Genomic DNA, 24,966 nt, shown 5'->3' with positions numbered 1-24,966 from the left:
CTAATCTTGTGCCATGGGTGGAAGCAAATATGGTTCCTGCTGCTGGTGCCTGATAGAAGTGAGTTTATATAGGAGAAAGTGCACAATACCTTTCTGGCTACTTCAATCAGAAACTTTCATGCTGAGCAGTTTACCAAGGCTTTAAGCATCTGCCCAGGCAAAAGCAATTGGATGGGTGGCCTGGGCTCGCTGGACTAGGTGGTGGGATGATGCAACTCCAAGTTCATACATATTTTATAGTTCAAACATATGTTGTGGTTTTGTCATGGTTTCTCAATTATCCTCATTCTGCTAAATTTAAAGCAGATACAGCTCGAAGGGATAGATTTATACTGCCCTATATTGTAATCCAGTTTCCTATATTGTGAATAGCAATATAGGATTCTAGAGTGTGAATGGCTGACACCCTAAGTTTACTCAAGGAAGTCCCATTGAAATTAAAAGGATACATTAAGCATGCCTAATTTGTCCTTTTAATTTCAGTGGGACTTCCTCAAGTACATTTAGTCAGGGTGTCAGCCAGTATTCATCATTCCAACTCCTTCTAGTCTCTTTCCTCATTTCCTCTTGCTTAAGCAACAAGCCCCACTCCCTGCCCCGCAATTCATCACTTTGCAGTCGGTTTTGTTATTTCAAAATAAATTGTGCACACATTTCCTTGCAGCCTCAGTTGGCAGCTCAGCTATTCAGGGAACTGAAGGCTTTTGGAAGGCCATAGGGAGGAGGAGTGCCTAGGGCTGCGCAAAGCTACTTGTATGCTTGATAATCACAGATCTCTTGCAGATTTTTCAAAAGTTTGTTTTGCAAAGGAGAAGGTCATTAGAAACAACCTCCCAGCACATGAAACCTGTTTTATGGTACACACAAACTGAGTGAGGCAAGAGAATCGCAGAATGAAAACAGAATACAGGAACTCTTATGACCTCAGTCCAGTTCTAAAACATGAAAAATTGTCAGAAAAGAGTCAAGAGTTAGGGCGGGATGCCTATTTCCCGTTGTGTTTCTGAAGGCTCAGCATTGGAACATGTTTCCAGTGCCAATGTGCTGTCTAGGCTGGAAACTGTTATTTGCTCCTCCTGTCGTTATCAGCACTGGCTATAACAGTGCTTGTACCATTTTCCAGACTGTGCACACTCTACAGAAACATCTAATCTAATGTTTATCCCAAAACCAATATAAGTATGCATGTATGTATCTATAATCCCAGCTCTCTAGTGGCCCCTCTCTCTGTGTATTACAAATCAAATCCTAGCCAGGACTAATTGCCCCAAACACAAGCCCCCAAACCACAGTTACCTACCAGCCAGACTTAATCCCCCCTGCCTTTCCTAACAGTTCTCTTTCCACTTGTATCAATCAATAACTGGTACAATCCCCAGGCTTAAGTGTTCCAGCTGAGAGACGCAGGAGACAGCTGCCACACAGCCATAGCCACCCTCTAATTTCTCCCAATACTGGGAAGAAATTGATGGCAGGGGGAGGAATATAGATATGCCTGTAGGACGTTTGGGGCAAGGGAAAGGCATTGCAATATATTTGGTTTTTCTCCCTAATGATTTCTCAGATATCACCAGGGATATTAACACCACCATAGTTTGGAAGCACAGTTATTCCTGACAAGAGATAGCATTACAACAATAAGGTACTGTACCATTTGCAGCTTCTAAAGGCTTTAGGTATAAAACCCCTGCCAGGAGGAGGTAAAGAAAACTCAAGTCACATGATAATGCTAAATGTAAAAAAAGGAAAGGGAAAGCTGTTTCCCATTTTTCTTGTTTGCACTTTGATTGCAGATTCCAAATACAGAAGGAAATACTCATGTGTCCAGATGTCCTGTGTGAGTTTCAGCCAAGTCAACAGCACCATCTGCTGTTCTTACTATGGATTTTGCAAAAGAGGAGAAAGAGGGATTATGACCAGGGACATTCCAGACCACCCCAGCCCGTAAGAACTTGCTATTGCCAATGTTAAAGTGCTAGCTTCATTAAGGTAAAGGTAAAGTGTGCCGTCAAGTCAATTTCGACTCCTGGCGCCCACAGAGCCCTGTGGTTGTCTTTGGTAGAAGACAGGAAGGGTTTATCATTGCCATCTCCCAGGCAGTAAGAGACGATGCCTTTCAGCATCTTCCTACATCGCTGCTACCCGATATAAGTGTTTCCTATAGTCTGGGAAACATACCAGCGGGGATTCAAACCGGCAACCTTCTGCTTGCTAGTCAAGCATTTCCCCGCTGCGCCACTTAAGCTGACCGCTTCCAAAAGGGGTAATAAATGTGTTACCCTGCCTCAGCAAAAACAACTAAGAGTCTTGTGTCACCCAAAGTCTTATGCCTCCATAGTGTTGTGACCATGAGAAGGGTGCCACATTTGTCCTATGTGTTCATATGTAGCACAAACATGGTACACTTCTGATGGTCTTGACGCTTTGGATTTTTACGTGAAGTGCTTCTGATATGATACCCAGGATCAGATACTAAGGAAACAGCATAGTTTACCTCACAGTCTCAGCCATGTAGACTGTGATGCCATCCACAGCCTCAGAGACCATTCTGACATACTAATTCAAGAGGTGGGGCATGGCAAGCTGCCAGCCCGTGAATGAGGTGTGGCATGGTGAGGTGGCTGCCCAGATGGTGGAATGGCAGATTAGCCACATCCACAAGCCTGACGTCTCCCTCACTGCACTATGAATGGCTGGGTGGCTGCCACATAAGGAGAGATGAGGTAGGAAGATGGTGACTAGAACTGTATGCAGTACTCCAAATGTGGCCGCACATTTGTATGAGGGCATTATAATATTAGCATTTTTATTTTCAACCCCCTCCCCAATGATTGTGTGCTTGGAATTTGCCGTTTTCACAGCTGCCTCACACTAAGTTGACACTTTCAATGAGTTGTCCACCATGACCCCAGAATCCCACTCCTGGTTAGTCTCCAACAGCTCAGATCCCATCAGCATATATGTGAAGTTGGTGTCTTTTGCCCAAATAATATGCATCACTTTACACTTTATTATTATTTATTTGCACAGTCAGACAGGTGTTATTGACTGGTTTGTTTTATCCAGACATCGAGTCCTTCCCAAGGACCTGGGATGCCAGAATTTTATTGTCAATGTTGTTGCTGTTGTTATAGATATCGTCGCAGAATATAGGCTGTTCCCAGTAAAGCTGATTTTTTCTGTGGCCCCTATGGTATTGAGGTGCTCTTCAAGGTCTTTTGGAACTGCACCCAGGGCGCCAATCACCACTGGGATTATTTTGGTCTTTTTCTGCCACAGCCTTTCAATTTCAGTTTGTAGATCTTTGTATTTGGTGATTTTTTCTATGTCTTTTTCTTCTATTCTGCTATCCCCTGGTATTGCTATGTCGATTATTTTAACTTGTTTTTCTTTCTTCTTGACTACAGTTATATCTGGTGTATTGTGTGGCAGATGTTTGTCTGTTTGTATTCAGAAGTCTCATAATATTTTTGCATCTTCATTTTCTACCACTTTTTCAATTTTATGGTCCCACACATTTTGGGCTACAGGTAGCTTATATTTTCTGCAGATGTTCCAGTGTATCATCCCTGCTACCTTGTCATGCCTTTGTTTGTAGTCAGTCTGTGCGATCTCTTTACAACAGCTGATTAGGTGGTCCACGGTTTCATCTGCTTCTTTACAAAGGCGGCACTTGCTGTTTGTTGTTGACTTTTCGACTTTTGCTCTTATTGCATTTGTTCTTAGTGCCTGTTCTTGTGCAGCCAGTATTAAACCCTCTGTTTCTTTCTTCAAGTTGCCATTCTTAAGCCATTGCCAGGTCTTGGTGATGTCTGATTTTTCCACTTATATTGTGCAAATATTGACCATGCAGGGGCTTATTTTTCCATTTTTCTGCTCGGTTCTTGACTTGTTCTTTCTTGTAGGCCTGCTTTGTTTCATTGGTGTTGAATAGTTTTGCGTTATTGACCATTTGAAGTGCTTCTTCTTCTTCTTCTTCTTCTTCTTCTTCTTCTTCTTCTTCTTCTTCTTCTTCTTCTTCATTTTTACATTTATATCTCGCTTTTCCTCCAAGGAGCCAAGAAAAGAAAAGAAAAGAAAGAGAACAAGAATAAATGGACAGTGGGAGAGGGATATTTGTCTACATATCCCACTTCTAGGCTTCCCAGAGGCATCTGGTCAGCCACTATGAGATGGACCAATGTTCTGTTCTAGCAAGGCTGTTCTTGTGTTATTTTACCACAAAGTGCTGAGATCTAAAATGGCAACATTCATAAACCAGTGGGAGAACACTTCAGTCTCCCATGACACTCTACTGCTGTCACCATCTTCAAAAAGTAGCTAAAAAGGAAATCCCATCCTGAAACTCTAAATGAAAACTTATCAAAGGGGTGACTTTATTCACTAACTGGAACAATAGTATCCCATCAGATTAAGGTGTTAATTGACTTAGCAAGGCTAAGAAGATTATGTTATCGCCAACTGCTGCAGCTGTTAATTGTCACTCTGCTTATCTTATACATTTAAGTTTCATGACTAAACCTCTTGCATTTCATAGCTATTTGTCCCCACTATCTACATGTTTTTTTCTTTTTACCTGTGTGTGTGTGTGTACACACCGCACACCGCCCCCCCCCGTGACTGAGAATAATACTTCATAGAATAATACTATAATGAAGTGTGCTCTACAGTCCATGAAAGCTTATGCTGTAATCAATGTGTGAGTCTTGAAGGTGCCACAAGACTGGTTGTTTTTGCTTCAGTACAGTGGTATTGTCCTTAGGGACCCCTAGTACTACACATTGACAGGAGGCAGGGTTAGTCTGACAGCTATGGGACAAAGATAAACTCTTGCTTACTGCAGTAGACAGCAAAAGGACTGGTGGAGGGAAAGGCAGGAGACACTGCAGCTGAATCCTTTCTCACGGCTCTAAGCCTTTAAAAGGGATAGGATCTTTGAACAATTCTAGTACTGAATGACACCCGTCAAAGCACTCACACATACAACGCATGAGATATTATATCCTAAACTCTAACAGGTAACTGCAGGTTCAAAATTTTGTTCCCTCTGTTACTCAGAACTAAGCCCTCCATGCAGGGGTAGGCTTGATGCCATTACTCGATGCATCACTTTTGCAATTACAATACCTCATGCTTATCACCCAAATCACATTTCTTAGTAGGGATGCAAGGCCATTCTAAAGGCCTCCAAACCTGTTTGAATGCGGCGCCAGGTCGAAGTTCAAAGTTCCCCGTTCTTGGCCGGAAGTACCGGGAAGGGGCAGCAGGGTATGCTGCCACGGCCGCCCCATGGACTCTGCAAAAAATGGGGCTCCAATGGGGGGAAAGCGGTGGGAGGGGTAAGTGCACCTTCCCCTGCCCTTAAAGAGGCACCCCCTCTGGCTTCGAACCACACCTCCGCAGTTCCGTGCACATCCCTACTCTGTAGCTGCTCCTGGGCTCCGGAATGCACTCCCTATGGATATTAGAGGCATCAGAGTTTTATCAGCCTTTAAAAGAGCCCTGAAAACATATATTTGTAGCCTGGCTTATAGTGAGTACTGAAATTATTTTAAACAGGTTTTAATTTTGTTTTATTTATTTGTTTTTATCTATTTTTATAATTGTCAACCACCTAGAGCCATCTGGCTGAGGCGGTCCGTTTAAAAAAATTATACATTGCCCCTCCAGTACCCTACTGCTCAGGGTGGCTCACAACATTAATAAAATAGATAGAAAGTAAAGGAAAAGATTAATAAAATTAGACAAGTTAAAAAACCAGGCTAAAACCACATTTAAAATTACAAATTTTAAAGATTTCAAATTAAAAGTTATTAATAAAAAGCTAAATACTGAGAACTAAAAAACCTACCAGATGTAAGCAGCAGATAAAACATTAAAAAATCTCCTTTAAAATATATGTTTTTAATTGTTTTTTAAAACCCTGAGGGAGGGAGTATGGTGAAACTTTTCAGGGAGGGTGTTCCAAAGCTGAGGGGCTACAACTGAAAAGGCCCTGTCTCTAGTCCCCGCCAATTGGATCTCTGTTAGTGGCAGGGCCATGAGCAGGGCCTGAGATGCTCAGCAGAGGGACGGGGCAGGTTTATATGGGTAAATGCGGCCCAACAGGTACCCTAACCCCAAGTGGTGTAGAGCTCTAAAGGTGAAGACCAGCACCTTGAATCTAGTCCAGAAGCAGACTGGTAACCAATTAACCTGCTGTAGGATGGGTGTGACACACATGAAGTGACTTGCGCTCACGAGCATCCTTGCAGTAGCATTCTGGACCAGCTGAAGCTTCCAAACTGTCTTCAAAGGCAACCCCACTTAAAGCGCATTGCAGTAGTCCAATCTGGATGTTACCAAAGCATGAGTGACTGAGTTCACTGTCTGACTTCTCCCAGTATGGTAGCAGCTGGTGTACCAGTCACAGCTGATTAAAAGCACCTCTGCACACCACTGCCACCTATGCCTCCAAAGACAGTGCTGAATCTAAACATCCCCAAACTGGACATCGTCTTTCAGAGGGAGTGTGAAGGTCAGATTTACCTTACTGCTCAGATGATCAGTTTTACCAACACAGAGCACTTATGTCTTATCTGGATTAAGATTCAGCTTGTTTGCAAAGAAAACATGCTTAAGGACAAATAAAGCCAGTGTTTTACAGAAAGTGGGGGGCGTAGATTGTCACTTTTGTTTAATTTTGCAGGGAAGCATGATAGGCTAATTTGCAAACATTTGCATAGACACATGGTGTGCGTTCAATGTTCTGTAGCAAAAGCTGGGATCCTATCACAACAGGCGCTCCAGCTCAAATGCAGCAGCCCTCCCCACGGTTCCTGATAGGCAACTTGATATGTTTGCCTGCTCAGAAATAAGTCCCACTCAGTTTCGTGGGACTTGTAGTACTCCCTAGAAAGTACACCTAAAGTCGGCAGCCTTAGAGCTAAGCTAGACAACATGAGAGATTCTTTTGCTCCATGAAGCAAATACCAGTTTTATGCATGCATTATTTTTTAAGTAAGAAAACTGGCACAGGGGGAAGGATTAACCCACTCCTCCTAGTGCACCTGCACCTGCAATCTACATTTTTAAAAACAGCAGGATTTGCTCCAACATATCTAGTTTAAAGTAAAGTTGCACTCTCAAGTCAGTGTCAACTCCTGGCGATCACAGAGCCATGTGGTGTTTTTGGGGTAGACTACAGGAGGGGTTCACCATCTCCTGTGCAGTATGAGATGATGCCTTTCAGCATCTTCCTATATCGCTGCTGCCCGATATAGGGGTTTCCCATAGTCTGGGAAACATTCTAGCAGGGATTCAAACCGGCAACCTCTTGCTCGCTGGGCAAGTTATTTCCCCATTGCACCATTAGTATATCTAGCTTAGCCCTTCCTATTTAACTTATTCTAATCCCAGAGATGGGAGTGCTAATTCCGAATATCAGTGATGAATTTGTGACCATCGATGTGCATATTTTTATAGTTCCTCCCTTATATCTCTCTAATTACCAATACATATTCAATACAAAGAGTCCCCCCTCCCTTGATTCTTTGTTTCCTTTGTTCAGCAAAAGCAAAAGTTCAGTGTGGCTCAGCAATGAAAAAGGCAAATTTAATGTTAGGAATTATTAGCAAAAAACACACAATATTGTGGCACTTTAAAGGCTAACATATGTATTACAATACAACTTTATTACAGCAAGATTATATCTCAGCAAGACAGCAATCCTCTTTTCTCCCTGTTCACAAAATTTTATAACTTTTATAAATCCTTTTCATGGCTTCTTTTCGGGCTGGTTCACACGTGCATATTCATGGATGAATGGATGGACAGACATCACACTTACTCAACATCTGCGTGTTAGTATTTAATGTGATTATTATGCATTATCATGTTATTCATAATTCATGATGGCATTTACATAATGACATCAAATACATGTTTTAAAAAATTATTTCCTGTCACTCTTCTGATAATCCCTTCCAGGGGGTAGCTGCAAAACCAACATATTTGCAGGATGGAAAGCTCACATTTACAGATGGGAGAGAGGAGGTGAGGACAGAGCTCCATCACCACTTCCTCCAAGCACCACACTCGTCTGCAAATTGAAGCCTTCCCTCAGAGGCTCCTAAGATCAATTTGCAGATGGGAGGAGAAAGAGAGGAGACAACAATTAAGTGACTTTTCCAGCCAAGATCACTTTAAAAGGTTCAGAGCCATGAGAGAGGATGCAGCTGCTCCTGCCTTTTCCTTCACCACATAACTCCAAAGCAATACAATCACATTATTTATTATTGATTATTTTTTATTTATACAGTCAGACAGGTGTTATTGACTGGTTTGTTTTATCCAGACATTGAGTCCTTCCCAAGGACCTGGGATGGCTGAATTTTATTGTCAATGTTGTTGCTGTTGTTATAGATATCGTTGCAGAATATAGGCTGTTCCCAGTAAAGTTGCTTTTTGTAATTGGCTGATGGTGATTTCTGTGGCCCGTATGGTGTTGAGGTGCTCTTCAAGGTCTTTTGGAATTGCACCTAGGGTGCCAATTACCACTAGGATTACTTTAGTCTTTTTCTGCCACAGCCTTTCAATTTCAATTTGTAGATCCTTGTATTTTGTGATTTTTTTTCTATTTCTTTTTCTTCTATTCTGCTATCCCCTGGTATTGCTATGTCGAATATTTTAACTTGTTTTTCTTTCTTCTCGACTACAGTTATATCTGGTGTATTGTGTGGCAGATGTTTGTCTGTTCATAGTCAGAAGTCTCATAATATTTTTGCATCTTCATTTTTGACAACTTTTTCGATTTTATAGTCCCACCAATCTCTGGCTACAGGTAGCTTGTATTTTTGCAGATGTTACAGTGTATAATCCCTGCTACCTTGTCATGCCTTTGTTTGTAGTCAGTCTGTGCGATCTCTTTACAACAGTTGATTAGGTGGTCCACGGTTTCATCTGCTTCTTTACAAAGGCGGCACTTGCTGTTTGTTGTGGATTTTTTGACTTTTGCTCTTATTGCATTTGTTCTTAGTGCCTGTTCTTGTGCAGCCAGTATTAAACCCTCTGTTTCTTTCTTCAAGTTGCCATTCTTAAGCCATTGCCAGGTCTTGGTGATGTCTGCTTTTCCACTTATATTGTGCAAATATTGACCATGCAGGGGCTTATTTTTCCATTTTTCTGCTCAGTTCTTGACTTGTTCTTTCTTGTAGGCCTGCTTTGTTTCATTGGTGTTGAATAGTTTTGCGTTATTGACCATTTTAAGTGCATCTTCTTCACTGTCCTTGATATATTCTTCAAGGCCTCTTTTCTCCTCCTCTACTGTTTGATGGACTTGCAGCATTCCTCTTCCACCTGAGCTGCGAGGGAGGTATAGCCTATCGACATCACTGCAGGGGTGCAGAGCATGATTGATGGTCATGATTTTCCTGGTCTTACGATCTAGCGTCTCTAGCTCTGCCTGGGTCCAGTCTATTATTCCTGCAGTGTATCTGATAACAGGTATAGCTCAGGTGTTTATGGCTTGTATGGTGTTCCCACCATTGAGTTTGGACTTTAGGATTTTTTCTAACTCTCCTGATGTATTCACTTCCAATTTTTCTTTTAACTTCAGTGTGTGCAATGTTATCAGCCTGGATAATGCCCAAGTATTTGTAATGTTCTTTCTCTTCCAGGTTCTTGATATCGCTTCCATTGGGCTGTCTGTTTTTGTTATTTTTCTTCTGTTCGTTATTAATGCAGCACACTTGTCTAGTCCAAACTCCATTGCTATTTTGCTACTGAATATATGGACAGTGTTTAGCAGTGATTCGATTTCTGACTGGGACTTTCCATACAACTTCAGATCGTCCATATACAACAGATGGTTGATTTTACTTGATGTTTTAGATGTTTGGTATCCGAGGCCTGTTTTGTTTAGTATTTGTGAAATAGGGGTCATGGCAATTACAAACAACAGAGGGGATAGTGAGTCCCCTTGGAAAATGCCTCTTCTAATGCTAACCTGTCCAAGTGTCTCACCAGTGATTGTTAACTGTGTACTCCACATGCTCATTGCTTTTTTAAATAAATATCTGAATGCTTTTGCTGACACCGGTTGTTTCTAAACATTTTAGTATCCATGTGTGAGGTAATGAATCAAAGGCTTTCTTGTAGTCAATCCATGCAACACTTAGATTTGTTTTTCTTCTCTTGCAGTTTTCTAAAATCATTTTGTCAATCAGCAGCTGGTCTTTTGTGCCTCTGGTGTTCGGGCAATTTTTTGTTCAACTGGAAGCTGTTTGTTAGTTAATAAGTGTTGCATCACTTCATCTGCTATTATTCCAGTTAATAATTTGAAGATGGTTGGCAGACAGGTTATCGGTCTATAATTACTTGGAACTGCACCTTTTGCTGGGTCTTTCATGATGAGATGAGTTTTCCCAGTTGTTAGCCATTGTTCAATATCACCTCCTTGCAAAATGTGATGGAACTGTTTTGATAGTTGTTTATGAAGGCTTGTAAGGTGTTTAAGCCAAAAGCCATGCAGTTCATCGTTGCCTGGTGCAGTCCAATTTTTAATTTTCTTTGCTCTTTCACTTATTAATTCTGGTGTTATTATTAGATCTTGCATTTGTTGGTTACATTTTTTGACCTCTTTTACCCAGTCTGCTTTTTTATTATAATCTATTGGATTGTCCCATAATTTCCCCCAGAATTGCACTGTTTCTTCTTTATTTGGTGTTTCTACGTTTCTTGCAGTTTCTCCTTCTATGCTTTGGTAGAAACGTCTCTGATTCGACTGCAATTGGAGATTCTGCCTGTGTTGTGCGATTCTGGCTTCGTATCTGTTAATCTTCTTTGACACTGCTGTTATTTGCTGCTTTATTATTTCCAGGACGTCTCTAATTTTCCTTGAATCTAGGTGGTATTTTTGGATCAAATACTGTTTGGTTTTTTCATTCTTCAGCTTCTTGTCTTTCATATCTTTCAATTTACTAGCATCTGAACTAAGCCTGGCGATTTTATTTTCTAATCTAATCTTCCATTTAGGTGATGTACTACTTTCTTTTTTGACAGGTCCATTGATCTTATATCCGAGCTCTTATGTTGTTATTGTTGCTGCACTGTACATTAGTTGGTTTGTTTCTTGCAAATTATTGGTTGTCATTTCTGCAAGTGCAGCATTGACATCTTTAATGCCTGAGCAAGTTATTTTTTGGCAACTGTTTTTAGAGCTGGAAGTCAAACTGTGGTGCTTGTTTGGTTCATGTGCTCAGTTATTTATTTATTTATTAGTTCTTGTTGCTTTTCTGTTAAATGGCATTTGGGTTTTTGAGGTGAAGGCAAAGGGGAGATTGCCTGGTTTTGATTTTGAAACAGTTCAGCAACAGTGGCATCCTCTATTTCCAACACCTCCTCCATCTGCGCCTGAGCAACTTCTTCAATTGGTGGTAATTCTTCTTCCATATCTTGAGCCTGTGTTGCTCTTTGCAGTTCTTCCAGCTCAACTCCTGTGAATACTTTATTTCTTAGTATGAATCTTCTCTGGTCTGCTAGCCTTTGTTCTGTTATTTCTGTATCTGGATGCTTCTCTTTCCAAATTTGGTACATTCTTTTTAAATAACCTCTTCTAGTTGGACTAGACTTGTAATAGCAGATCATTACTTCCTTGTTGGCATTTTTCATATTTTTTTTCGGTTAAGCGACGTTTCTTCCAGTAGCATTGCAGTCTCCAGCCCTGGTTGCTCAACTGAAGATCCTGAGTCCTGTTGCCCACTTGCCACCAGATGTCCAGGGACTCCAGCACCTGGCGCGGTGGTGGTGGTGGTTGTTGTTGTTGTTATTTTATTTATCAAATTTGTACACCACCCCAAACTTTCGTTTCTGGGCGGTTAACAATAGCATAATTATTTAAACCTGAGGCGGATTGGAATGGGGACAATTCAACTGGCACAGTTTCCCAAAGGCATTAATTTCTGCCACCAGGTGCCATCATGTGACTTCAGTGCTGTCTGCCAAATCTAAATAAAGAATAACTAGTATACAACATGTATATGTTTTGGTGATGATCAAAGAAGCCCATTCATATAAGTATGTGGACAGTCTGTCTCCCATGTATGCCAGGGCTGCAGAACTTTGACCCTCTGGCTGTTGTTGGACTACAGCTCCTATAACCCTGACTACTGCCCAGTGTGGCTGGGGATGATGGGATCTGTAATCCAACAACAGCTGGAAGGCCAACATTGAGCAGCCTTGATGTACACCAATGCAATCTAAAACAATACAAAAGATCAGGGAAAACTAATATAAGCCTAGGTTATAATGTATAACTCCAAAGAATAAGGATATAAATGGGTATGTTTAATGATAAAAATTTTAAACATTGCATAAAATGGATTGAATTATAAATAAAAAGGATTCAATTACAATCTTTTTAAAAAAGTCATCAAACAGTTAAAAATCCTCATATATATGCAGAGTAAGTATTGTAAAAATCCTCATACATATGTCGTAATACTGTATTTCCAAATGAGCTGAAGTCCTCTTGGATTCTTAGCAAGTCAGTGCTGTATTTCCAAGTGGATTAAAGTCCTCTTAAGATCTTGTAAAGTCATATGCGTTTTGACTAAAAATCTTCCTCAGTGACTTTTCATATATTTCCATGAAGGCATAATGCAGGGGCGTACCAAGGTTGGGGTGGGTCCAGAGATGATATTATTTTATTTTATTTTATGTATTTAAACATTTTATAACATTTTATATTTTGCAACAACATGCCCAAATTGCCTCCCCCGCCCCATATCCCCCCCCCCCGAAAGAAGAGGAAGGGGAAAGAAGGAAAGAAAGAAAGAAAGAAAGAAAGAAAGAAAGAAAGAAAGAAAGAAGGAAAGGAAGAGAAGAAGGGAGAATCACCATTGCACTAGAAGATGTGGATAGGTCAGAAGGATTCTTATTCTAAGAAAAGATTAAGAAAGTTATCCCAAATTTCAGACCATTGATCCAATTTATTTACTTTTAAGAGGGCCCATTTTTCATGTGCCGCAAGCTTAAGCAGGTCCTGTACCCAATCCTCGCACCGAGGGGGATTGGGAGATTTCCACAGCCTCAGTATCAACCTCTTGGCAACCAGCAGGCTCCGCCAAAGCCATTGTTTAGAGCTGTATTTTAGTTCCCAGCTGGTTGGAATAAACCCCAACACTGCATTTCGATCCTTCAGTGCAAGAGATGAATCCAGCACTAAGTTAATTCGCATAGTGACCTCTCTCCAGAAGCCTTGCACTATGGAACATTCCCAGAACATATGTGTTAAAATGGCCTGTGGATTATTGCATCTCCAACAGTTACTATTTGAGGACATTTTTAATTGCATAAGGTAGAAAGGAGTCCAGTAGGCCCTGAAAATAATCTCCTGCGGGATGAGGCACAATTTAAGATCCAATGTACTGCACTGAACACTACTTAAAATATTTTGCCATTGCTCAGGTGACAGTTTATCAGAAAGTTCCAAGTTCTATTTGTCCCTAAGTAAATCTAACCCAGGGTCTATGTCTCTGTGCACACTGGCATATAGGTACTTATTTAGTTTTGGGAGAGAGGCCATCTTAATGGCAAGCCCAAAGATAGCTGGAGTTGCTGGGGTCGCCAAGGTGTCTGGACCGAATTGAGCCGATATGGTATGTCTCAGTTGCATATACTGCCAGGCACATGCTGGTGGTAGATGGAACTCCTCTTGCAAGAGTGCAAAGGGTTTGTAGCTATCATTTACATTTTTCAGCTGTGATAACCGGTAAATCCCTTTATCAATCTAGTGTTTCCACAAAATTGGTTGTTTGCCTATAAATATATGTGGGTTACCCCACAGTGTCATATCCATGTGGGCATAGGGATCGAAGTTTAGTTGCCTTGCCAGTTCCTTCCAAGCGTGTCGGGCTGCTAGTATAGTAGGGGATTGGTAGTGGGGATGTGGAGATGAGATTTTAAAATGGGTCCCTTGCTGCCTTCCTCCTCTTTTCCTGGCCCCATGTCTCTGCTGCAGAACAACATTAAGGACACATGTAATATATAGTGTAGCAGATTAACAGAGGACAGGAGGCTACAGTTACAAGGTATAAACAATAGCAGAACCAAATAATACAATAGTATAAACTCTGTGACAAACAAGGAGGCAATTCATACTTGCACGGCCCCTTCGGGAGTTAAACTCCAACTCCCAAACGGAGCCTCAAGGCTCCATTCGGGAGCCAGACCCCGCCCCCTGAGCCTGACGTCAGATGTGGGGGGCATGGCTAGCCCCGTGTCTGATGTCAGAAGCAGGGGACAGGGTCAGCGGGGTGGCCGCCAGCTGTCCCACTCCTCCACTGACCCCACACAAGATTTCCGCCTCACCTCACTCACCTATTTTTGTGGGATCAGGGAGGGGAAACACAGAAAGAGAGAGAACAAAGTCTCCAGAGAACAAAGTCTCTGCTCTGCCTCCATACTCATCTCCGGCATGGGCACCTCTTCCCTTCCTGCCTCCCCTCCCCTCCACTGACCTTGTCTGTCCTTGGGGGCCCCTCAGAGGCTGTGGGCCCGGAGACATTTGTCTTCCTTTTTCTTATTCATAGTATGCCCCTGGTTATGCCTCCAGACTCAAAATCCCCTTCTCACTTACTGGCACATTTTTCTTCTGTATGTTGTTCCCTGCTTATACAAGTTTTAAAAAATCCTAAAGCATTGGCTTAAAATACAAACATCTAATGCAAAGTGGTTTATTTCTCTTTATTTAGCTGGGGGAGAGCAACTGGCCCTCTCCAACCCCAGCACAGCATCCCTCCAGTGGCTGTTGCTGGTGACAATCTTATGGTGTTTTTTTTAGATTGTGAAAAATTTTGTTGAATAGCAGTATATAAATATTCTTCATATTTGTAGTTTACAGGGCACAACTTTACCAGAATTTTACCTCTGTTTACAGGCCCCAACAGGAGGAGATAAGTTGGGGAAGGTGCAGTGCCACTAATGGGAAATGGGAGAGAGACTGAAGCAAGGGAAGTAAGAACAGGCAGCAGGGGCAGAAAGTTAATGAGAGATGAGGGTTGGATCCCTCTTTGTTTCCACCCCACCATCCATCTGTGAAAGTTCAAGGTAACAATCCAGTGGTGCAGCCAACATCCAAGCCTTGGATGCATTCATTTACATTTAAATATTTTTGCATCTGAGGCCATTGTTTAGAGTACTTCCATACATACTTATATCAACATAACAGTACACATTCTTAGGTTGGAGAGAGATCATAGAGTTGAATATGGAATGTGACAGAGGCACTGTTGCCTTTCACATGCATATACATTTATTTTATCTCACTGTCAGTTCTGATTAAATAGGTGTTGCAGACCTTGAGAAGGAAAATTTAGAACTGTGGGTCCATCTAGCCCAATATCGTCTGCCTTGACTGTCAGCTCTCCAAGGTCTCAGGTGGAGAAGGAACCTCAGATTCTGTTTCTGGACATATTGGGGATTGAAACGTCTTCTCTACCATTGACATATACTGCCTGCCTCTGATAACTCTGTATTACTTTGTTGTTGTTGTTATAGTATGTTATTTATTGTTTTATTCACCTATCAAAAACTCAATAAAATTTACATTTTAAAAATAGTGTCTCCCCCACCCCGCTTTTTACATTTATTTATTTATTTAAAATAACAAACATTTTTATACCACCCAAAACTTACATCTCTGGGTGGTTTACAAGAAGATAAAAACAAAAGTAAAACATTAATTAAAAACAACAAGAAGAAATTTAAAAACAAGAAATTTAAAACACAATTTAAAATGTTAAAACAGTATTCTAAAAACAACATTAAAACAATCAAAACAATATCACTTAAAAACCTGGGTGAACAGATGCATCTTTAAAGACTTTTAAAAAGTTGTCGGAGATGGGGAGGCTCTTATTTCACTAGGGAGTGCATTCCAAAGCCTCGGGGCAGCAATGGAGAAGGCCCATCCCTGAGTAGCCACCAGAGGAGCTGGTGGCAAATGCAGACAGACCTCTTCTGATGATCTCAATGGGTGGTGGGGTTCATGATGAAGAAGACATTCTCTTAAATACCCAGGGCCCAAGCTGTTTGAAGCCCTAAACAGCTTGGGCCCTGAGTATTTAAGAGAATGTCTTCTTCATCATGAACCCCACCGCCCATTGAAATCATCAGAAGAGGTCCATCTGCATTATAGGTTATTACCAACACCTTGTATTTTGCCCGGAAACTTATCAGCAGCCAGTGTAACTCCTTCAATACAGGAGTAATATGGTGGTCTCTCCTTGATGACCCAGAGACCAGCCTGGCTGCCGCATTCTGAACCAATTGTAGTTTCCGGATTATGTACAAGGGCAGGCCCTCATAGAGCACATTGCAGTCATCCAGTGTGGAGGTTACCAGCATATGTACCACTGTTTTGAGGTCGTCTATCTCAAGAAACGGACACAGCTGGAGTATCAATCGAAGCTGATAGAAGGCACTTCTGACCACTGCCTCAACCTGGGACACCAAAGAGAGATTTGGATCCAGAAGCACCCCTAGACTGCGTACCTGTTCCTTCTGGGGAAGTGTGAATCCATCCAGAACAGGCAGGTCAAAATTGTCTCTCAAGTTCCGACCTCGCACAATGAGTAGGGGTGTGCACGGAACCGCAGAGCTGCGGTCCGGCACTGGGGTGGGGGGTTCCATTAAGGGCGGGGGGGGGGCTTTACTTACCCCTCCCGCGCTTTCCACACACTGCCGCCGTAATTATTGAAGAAATTGCTCCTCCGATGGCTGTTCCTATTTTAAAAAATGGCTGCCCCCTTGAAGCCCTGGCCCCCTGCTGCTGCCTTGAAGCCCCCTCCCACCCCCTTAAATCTCGCCCCGGGCCCTTAAATCATGCCCCGATAACATTAAGAGGCGGGCGGCGGGGAGATGTCCTCCCGCCCCCTTCCCTGCTAGGCTGCAAAAGACTTTAGGAAGGCTTCTGCGCGCGCACGGGCAGAAGCCTTCCTAAAGTCTTTTGCAGCCTAGCAGGGAAGGGGGCGGGAGGACATCTCCCTGCCGCCCGTTTCCCTGCCGGTCTGCAAAAGTACTTTTACTTTTGCAAAGAACTTTGCAAAGAACTGTTTCTTCTTTGCAAAGTTCTTTGCAAAAGTAAAAGTACTTTTGCAGACCGGCAGGGAAACGGGCGGCAGGGAGATGTCCTCCCGCTCCCTTCCCTGCCGGTCTGCAAAAGTACTTTTACTTTTGCAAAGAACTTTGCAAAGAAGAAACAGTTCTTTGCAAAGTTCTTTGCAAAAGTAAAAGTACTTTTGCAGACCGGCAGGGAAACGGGCGGCAGGGAGATGTCCTCCCGCTCCCTTCCCTGCCGGTCTGCAAAAGTACTTTTACTTTTGCAAAGAACTTTGCAAAGAAGAAACAGTTCTTTGCAAAGTTCTTTGCAAAAGTAAAAGTACTTTTGCAGACCGGCAGGGAAACGGGCGGCAGGGAGATGTCCTCCCGCCCCCTTCCCTGCTAGGCTGCAAAAGACTTTAGGAAGGCTTCTGCGCGTGCGCGCGCAGAAGCCTTCCTAAAGTCTTTTGCAGCCTAGCAGGGAAGGGGGCGGGAGGACATCTCCCCGCCGCCCGCCTCTTAATGTTATCGGGGCATGATTTAAGGGCCCGGGGCGAGATTTAAGGGGGTGGGAGGGGGCTTCAAGGCAGCAGCAGGGGGCCAGGGCTTCAAGGGGGCAGCCATTTTTTAAAATAGGAACAGCCATCGGAGGAGCAATTTCTTCAATAATTACGGCGGCAGTGTGTGGAAAGCGCGGGAGGGGTAAGTAAAGCCCCCCCGCCCTTAATGGAAGCCCCCAAACTCCCCACCTGAACCAAAACCACCCAGTGACCGGACCGGTCTGGAGGCCTTTAGAATGGCCTCCGAACCGGTCTGTGCACATTCCTAACAATGAGTACCTCCATCTTATCTGGCTTCAGTCTCAGTTTGTTATCCCTCATCCAGCCCATTACTGTCTCCAGGCAGGCATTTAGGGAGGCTACGCTCTCTCCTGATGATGCTGACATGGAGAAATAGATTTGGGTGTCATCAGCATACTGATAGCACCCTGCACCAAATCTCCTGATGATTTCTCCCAGCAGTTTCATGTAGATGTTAAACAACATCGGAGACAATGCGGAGCCCTGAGGGACACCATACAAAAGTTCAGATTTTGAAGAACAACAGTCTCCAAGGGACACCATCTGGAATCTGCCCGAGAGGTAGGAGTGGAACCACTGCAGAGCAGTACCTTCCACCCCCAATCCCATCAGATGCTCCTGAAGGATACTATGGTCGATAGTATCGAAAGCTGCCAAGATGACCAAAAGGATCAACAAAGTCACACTTCCTCTGTCCATTCCCAATTGGAGATCATCTAATTGGCGATCAGGCCGACCAAGGCAGTCTCCACCCCATAGCCAGCCCGGAAACCAGTTTGAAATGGGTCTAGATAGTCAGTTTCCTCCAAGATTGTCTGGAGCTGGGAGGCCACCACCCTCTCAATTACCTTGCCCAGCCACAGAAGGTTTGGAGACAGGCCTGAACAACTCCACTGAACGTGAACTTGCAGATGCAATACAGGCAGAAAAGAATCGCTTCTTTGCCGCACGTATCGCCTGAGCATAGGTCTTCAAATGAGCTCTATGTTGCAATCTGTTGGATTCAAGCCGAGTCTTTCTCCACCTGCGCTCCAGTCATCTACCTCACCGCTTAGGGCTCCATAGTTCTTTGGGGCCAGTATACTAAGGGGCCAGTTTTGAAGTGGGTTGGAGAGTAGGGGCATGCACGGAACCATCTGGCCTGGTTCAGTTTGAGGCCAGACCGGCCTCGAATGGAACCGGGCCTGTTCGGTCCAGCCCCTGGCAACCCCCCCACCCCCATCTGGCCCCAGACCGTGAACTTTTTCCTTTGAATTTTTTTTAAAATTAAAAGTAAGTACCTGTAGCCCCTTGGGGGGGGGCTTGTTGTAGCCACAGGGGGGCGGGGGCCATGAGGGTCCCCTCTCCCCCTGCCAGCCTCCCTCATCACCGCTGCGGCCGGGTCAATGTAGCCTTTTTGGCCCTTTAGGGCCTCCGTAAGGTGAGTGGCTGCCATTTTGGCTGCTGCCACACATGCGCAAATGCCTTCTGCGATGCCGTAGAAATTGGTCCTGAAATGAACATTGAAGTCCCCCAGCACCACAAGCCTGGGAGACTCCAACACCAGACACGAGACCAAGTCCGCCAGCTCAGTTAGGGACTCTGTTGAGCAGCAGGGCGATCAGTACACCAACAGAAGCCCCAGTCTATCCCTGGTCCCCAAACTTAAGTACACACATTCAATATGGTCCGACACCCTAACAGGGATCCTGGTAAGGGAAAGGTTATTCATATAGACCACAGCCACTTCACATCCCCGCTCACGGTCCCTCACCCGCTCCTCAACAGAGTACCCTGGAGGGAGAAGTTGGGACCACACTGGGCCCCCAGCCTCCCGCAGCCAGGTCTCTGCAATACATACCAGGTCGGCACCTTCATCCAGAATCAAATCATGGATGGTTTCTGATTTGTTCTGGACCGACCTGGCATTACAGAGGAGCAAGGTGAGGTTCCAAGGGTGGTTGGCACTGCTCCCCAAGGTCAAGGAGCTGGCAGGACAGCCGGAAGGGGAAGCAGCTAGTAAATTTCTATGTCCCCTTCTCCTGTAACGGCCTGCTGACCTGCCAACGTTACGTCTTCTGTTCCCGACCACCACCGGAATGGCTGCCCCACAGTCAGTGGACACGCCCCCGTCTCCTCATCTCCAGGTAATCCCAGACACATTATAAAAGATCCTCACCCAGGACAAATTAAAACAGAAGCCTCATTATTAAATGCCCCCCACATGCAAATACCTGGGCCAACAGGCCTGGCCCTCGCCTTTGCTATCCCCCAAAGTGGCTCCCCCAAGGGGGCAACCCCACTGGTGCTGTGCCCGCCGCCACAGGCAGCACTCCTATATAGGGCCAGAGAGAGCCCCTCTGGTCAGCTGACAGGCAGTATCTGCTGACTCACTCCTGGCCCCAATCCTGCAAAGCAGCCACTGCCAAAGGCCACAGTTCTACAGGTCAGGCAGGGGACAGGCCGGTGGACTCTCCCTCTCCTGCAGGCAGATGTTCAATGCAGCAGCTGCTGCAGCAGCAACAGATAGCCCACACCAGTCTCTCACCCTGGAGAGTTGTCTGGGAAGCAGGTGGTCTCTCCCAAGGCTGCAGGGCTTCTAACAGGCTGAGGCAGGAGGCAGCGCTCCTATAGAGGGCCAGAGAGAGACCCTTTGGTCAGCTGACAGGCAGGAACTGGTGCATGCAATGCCAGGAATCTTTTAGAACATTACTGATACAAACTGTAGAGGGAGCTTGACAAGCAGCAGCACAGAACATTTGTTGTGTTCTAGCAGTGTCAACAGGACAAACTGCATCACAGCATTCTAACAACTGAAGAGGGCTTCAGAGGCACATTCATACAGGCTGCTTCTCCCATCCTGCATCCAATCCTCTGTTTCTCAATTGCATACATTTCTGAACTCATTTTCTGAAATAAATGACTTGTAGAATGTGGATTTTGAGGCTACAATCCTAAATACGTTTACTTTGCAATAAGATCAATTTCACTCAGTAGGAGATACAAGTTTTGGGCAGTAAAGAAATGTAATAAATAAATTAATAAAATAGGATTTACTTTTGAGTAAATGTGATTAGGATCACAGTGTTAATCTCAAATGTTCAGTATGTTGTTTTTTTAAATTTAGGTTTTAATTTGTGGTTGATTTTTAAATTGTTCTAAGTTTTTGTATATATTTTAACTTGTTTTATGCTATTTTTAACCACCCAGAGATGAAAGTTTGGGGCAGTGTACAAATCTGATAGATAGATAGATAGATAGATAGATAGATAGAAAGATAGATAGATAGATAGATGTTAATATCCTGTAACTAATAAAGACATGACCCAATTTTCTCCTTTTTTATTTTCCTTTTTAAAAAAACTTCTGAACTAGAATGTTGTGTCCTGCATGGATGCACTCACTCCAGCATTTGAAATAATATTTTAACTTATTTTGTTTACAGTTCCTAGCATAACATTCTGTATCTCTTTTTATCAGTCTCTCTTAGAGGAGAGCTGGTCTTGTGGTAGCAAGCATGACTTGTCCCCATAGCTAAGCAGGGTCTGCCCTGGTTGCATATGAATGGGAGACTTGATGTGTGAGCACTGTAAGATATTCCCCTCAGGGGATGGACCCTCTCTGAGAAGAGCAGAAGGTTTCAAGTTCCCTCCCTGGCTTCTCTAAGAGAGGGCTGAAAGAGATTTCTGCCTGCAACCTTGGAGAAGCCACTGCCAGTCTGTGAAGACAATACTGAGCTAGATAGACCAATGGTCTGACTCAGTATATGGCAGTTTCCTATGTTCCTATGATGAGGAATGGAGTAAGCATTAAATGCCAACAATCTTGTCCTATTGATGCATACTTGGAGGCAAGTTGCATGGAGGTCAATGGATCTTACTCTGAATGGATCTTGAATGAAGGTCAATGGATCTTAGTAGGACTGCAGCCTGAGGCTGCAGTCCTACTAAGAGTAAACCTAATGGAAGTAAGTCCCATTGAATTCAGTGAGGCCAACTACTGAGCAAACATGCATAGGATTAGGCTTCACATTTTGTAAGGAATTGTACCTCCCGTGTTCCCAACTGTGGTGTAATTATTTCTGTGTTTCCCGTTTCAAGATCTACTAACATTACCTATATAGAACATGATATCTACTCTTTTATCAAATACCACAGGACCCCTGGGGGGAATTAAATAACAATAGTCTAACCCGTTGAACAAATGGCTTTCCTTTCTGTATTCTAGCTGATTTCAGGTATGCATGTAGCAGGATATGGAAATTATAGATGCCCCTTATTTGTGTCAGTCTGTCTGCATTATTGTTTTGCCATACCTGGATATTTGTTCAAAGAGAAGAGCTGTTGGCATATTGGTCCAAGTTGAATTCCCCATTCAGCCATGATACTTGCTAGGTGACTCTGGGTCAGTCACTTCTTTCTCAGCTTAACCTACTTACCAGGGGTTTGGATGACTTCATGGAGGAGAGTTCTATACTAGTCGGAGGGCTGTGGGCCACCTCCAGCCCCAAAGGCAGGATGCCTCTGAGTACCAGTTGCAGGGGAGTAATGGCAGGTGAGAGGGCACGCCCTCAACTCCTGTCTGTGGCTTCCAGTGGCATCTGGTGGGCCACTGTGCAAAACAGGATGCTGGACTAGATGGGCCTTGGGCCTGATCCAGCAGGGCTGTTCTTATGTTCTTATGTACTTCACAAGGTTGTTGTGAGGAGAAACTTAAGTATGTGGTATACCGCTCTGGGCTCCTTGGAGGAAGAGCAGGATATTAAAAATGATTTTTTTAAAAAAAGAATGTACTGAAGTGGAGAACCCCTATGTCCTTTAATCTAGTTCCAGGTATAGTAAATTCTTTTTTTTTGTACTTAAATAAGATAGACTGCTAGATATACCGTTGCCAGCAAGCCATATTTCAAGGGAACACAGAGAATGAGTTGTAGCCCTTCACTCCTTGCTCCTCTTCACTTTCCCTGCCTGATTTCTTGTGAGGAGGCCTCCCTGTCAACATGCAACGAACACACCAACTTACCTGGGAGGGATAGGTAAACTAACCTCTTGCCTTTCTAAGCCACCTTGCCACTTCTCTCCCTTCTCTGCCTCCCTCCCCGTTTCCCAAGCACTTTTCATAGTAAGCCTTAAGCCAGGCTCTAGTCTAAGAGCCCTAGCCAACCCGATTCATTCTTAATTAGGACTTTAGCTAAATTATTTCTAGTAAGACTCTCAGCTAGAATATTAAATGCATTGCCTAACCAATTTGCCTTAAGAACATAACACAAGAACAGCCCTGCTGGATCACACCCAAGGCCCATCTAGTCCAGCATCCTGTTTCACACAGTGGCCCACCAGATGCCTCCTGGGAACCCACAGGCAGGAGTTGAGGGTACACCCCCTCTCCTGCTGTTACTCCTCTGCAACTGGTTACTCCCTTCTGTACTCCCATTTTACCCTGAATAAAGCCTTTGATTGTATTCCTGTGTCCTCATTTTTCTTATACACCAAAACTTGCTCAAATTGAAATTGGAACTGAACTGCTCCCCAAACCAAGCTAATTTCCCCAATTCAAGTCCAAAGCATAGTTGAGGTGTCTAGCCAGCACCTCGGGACCTCTGGTAATAGTACTTACAATGTACAAAATACTAGGAAAAGACTGAAAAGAGTGTATTTTATGTGAGAATGTCAATTCAGTGGGCTAAACCATTGAATTGACATTCTCACATAAAACTAAATCAAATTAAATTGAATTGAGTGGACTAAACCACTGAATTGACATTCACACTAAACCTGTAGTTTAGGGACAAAGAACCTTTGACCACTCTCAAGGGCTTTCTTACTGAAGACTCAGGTTGCAATCTTAATGCCGTATGTTGGATGGCATATTGTTTTAAGCCTTAAGTAGTTGCCGGTTCAAATCCCACTGGTATGTTTCTCAGACTATGGGAAACACCTATATATCGGGCAGCAGCGATAAAGGAAAATGCTGAAAGGCATCTCACATTGTGCAGGAGGAGGCAATGGTAAACTCCTCCTATATTCTACCAAAGACAACCAGAGGTCTCTGTGGTCGCCAGGAGTCAACACCGACTTGACAGCACACTTTTACTTTATTCTCAGGGTGGCACTGTTTGGTTCTAAAGGCCAGACTTTGTATGTGAATGATTAACTAAGCTGTCATTATGTATGATCAAGACTGTCCTTTTTCTACTACCATGTTCCGCACACATACCTCTCTATTTCATTAGCTGAACATGGGGATCAGGGGGACAGCCATGGAATAGCAGCCTGTGCAAATTGTAATATATGCTCTCCTGTTTATGTAGCTTTATTTCATTTTTTTGTGTCATTGCTGGAGAGACAGGAGCTGAGCCAGGGCTCAGAAATGTCTGCCTTGAAAGAGCTTACAAAAATGACACCCAGCTGTGTCTCACTATGCCATCTGATCCCAGGAAGCCAATGGAAGTTCTGAGATGGGAGCCGGAGGCAGTGATGGACTAGATGTGACCCAACAAGCTATTCAATCCAGACAAGATGAAGGTGTTAGTAGTCAGCAGGAGAGCTGATGGGGCGGGTGGTTTCAATCTCTTTAAAAGAACAGGCACACAGCTTGGGGATCCTCCTGAATCCAGCACTGATCCTGGATAGTCAGGTGGTGGTGGTGGAGGAGGAGGAGGAGGAGGAGGAGGCCAGGAGTGCCTTTGCACAATTTTAGCTAGTGTTTGCCAGCTGCGACCTTTTCTTAGACAGCACATGTGGCCATTGTTACCCATGTTCCCGCCATACTGCAGCTGGACTATTGCAATGTGCTCTGCGTGGGTCTGCCCATGAAATGTATTCAGAAACTACAGATGGGTGCAGAATGTGGCAGTCAGATTATTATCAGGGACCACTCAGAGTGCACATATCACCCAGAGACGTAAGTTTTATACCACCCAGAGACGTAAGTTTTGGGCAGTATAAAAATATGTTAAATAAAAAAAAAAAAAAAACCAGTCCTGAAGGAAAGGCACTGGCTGCCAATCAATTTTCTGGATACAATTCAAGGTGCTCATTATTATCTTCAAAGCCCTAAACAGTTTGGGCCTTAGGTACCTTAAGGACTGCCTGTTCCCAGTTGAATCAATCCAACTGACTAGGTTGGCTGGGAGGGCTCTGATCTTCTATATACCTACCAACCAGAGGCATATCTAGGGAAAATAGCGCCTAGGGCAAGCACTGAAATTGTGCCCCCTGTCCAGACATCTGACACCCATCTTTCAGATAACTTTACCATAATATCAGCTCAAACATACAAGTCAAACTCGTTAATTTTTTAATATTTCAAAAACTATTTAGCAGTG

General features: G+C 43.6%; 1 long non-coding RNA gene across 1 annotated transcript; it reads right to left on the bottom strand.

Moving 5' to 3' along the window:
- Positions 1–3,000: 3,000 nt before the first annotated feature.
- LOC128341598 (uncharacterized) lies at positions 3,001–16,914 on the bottom strand. Its single transcript, XR_008314484.1, has 2 exons — positions 16,699–16,914; positions 3,001–4,047 (listed from the first exon to the last, which is right to left on the bottom strand). It is a non-coding gene; the product is annotated as an uncharacterized LOC128341598 (long non-coding RNA).
- Positions 16,915–24,966: the final 8,052 nt, after the last annotated feature.

Source organism: Hemicordylus capensis, chromosome 2, assembly GCF_027244095.1.
Source record: "Hemicordylus capensis ecotype Gifberg chromosome 2, rHemCap1.1.pri, whole genome shotgun sequence".
NCBI lineage: Eukaryota > Metazoa > Chordata > Lepidosauria > Squamata > Cordylidae > Hemicordylus > Hemicordylus capensis.
The sequence above is the reverse complement of the archived record's forward strand: the minus strand, read 5'-3'. Positions and strand labels throughout refer to the sequence as shown.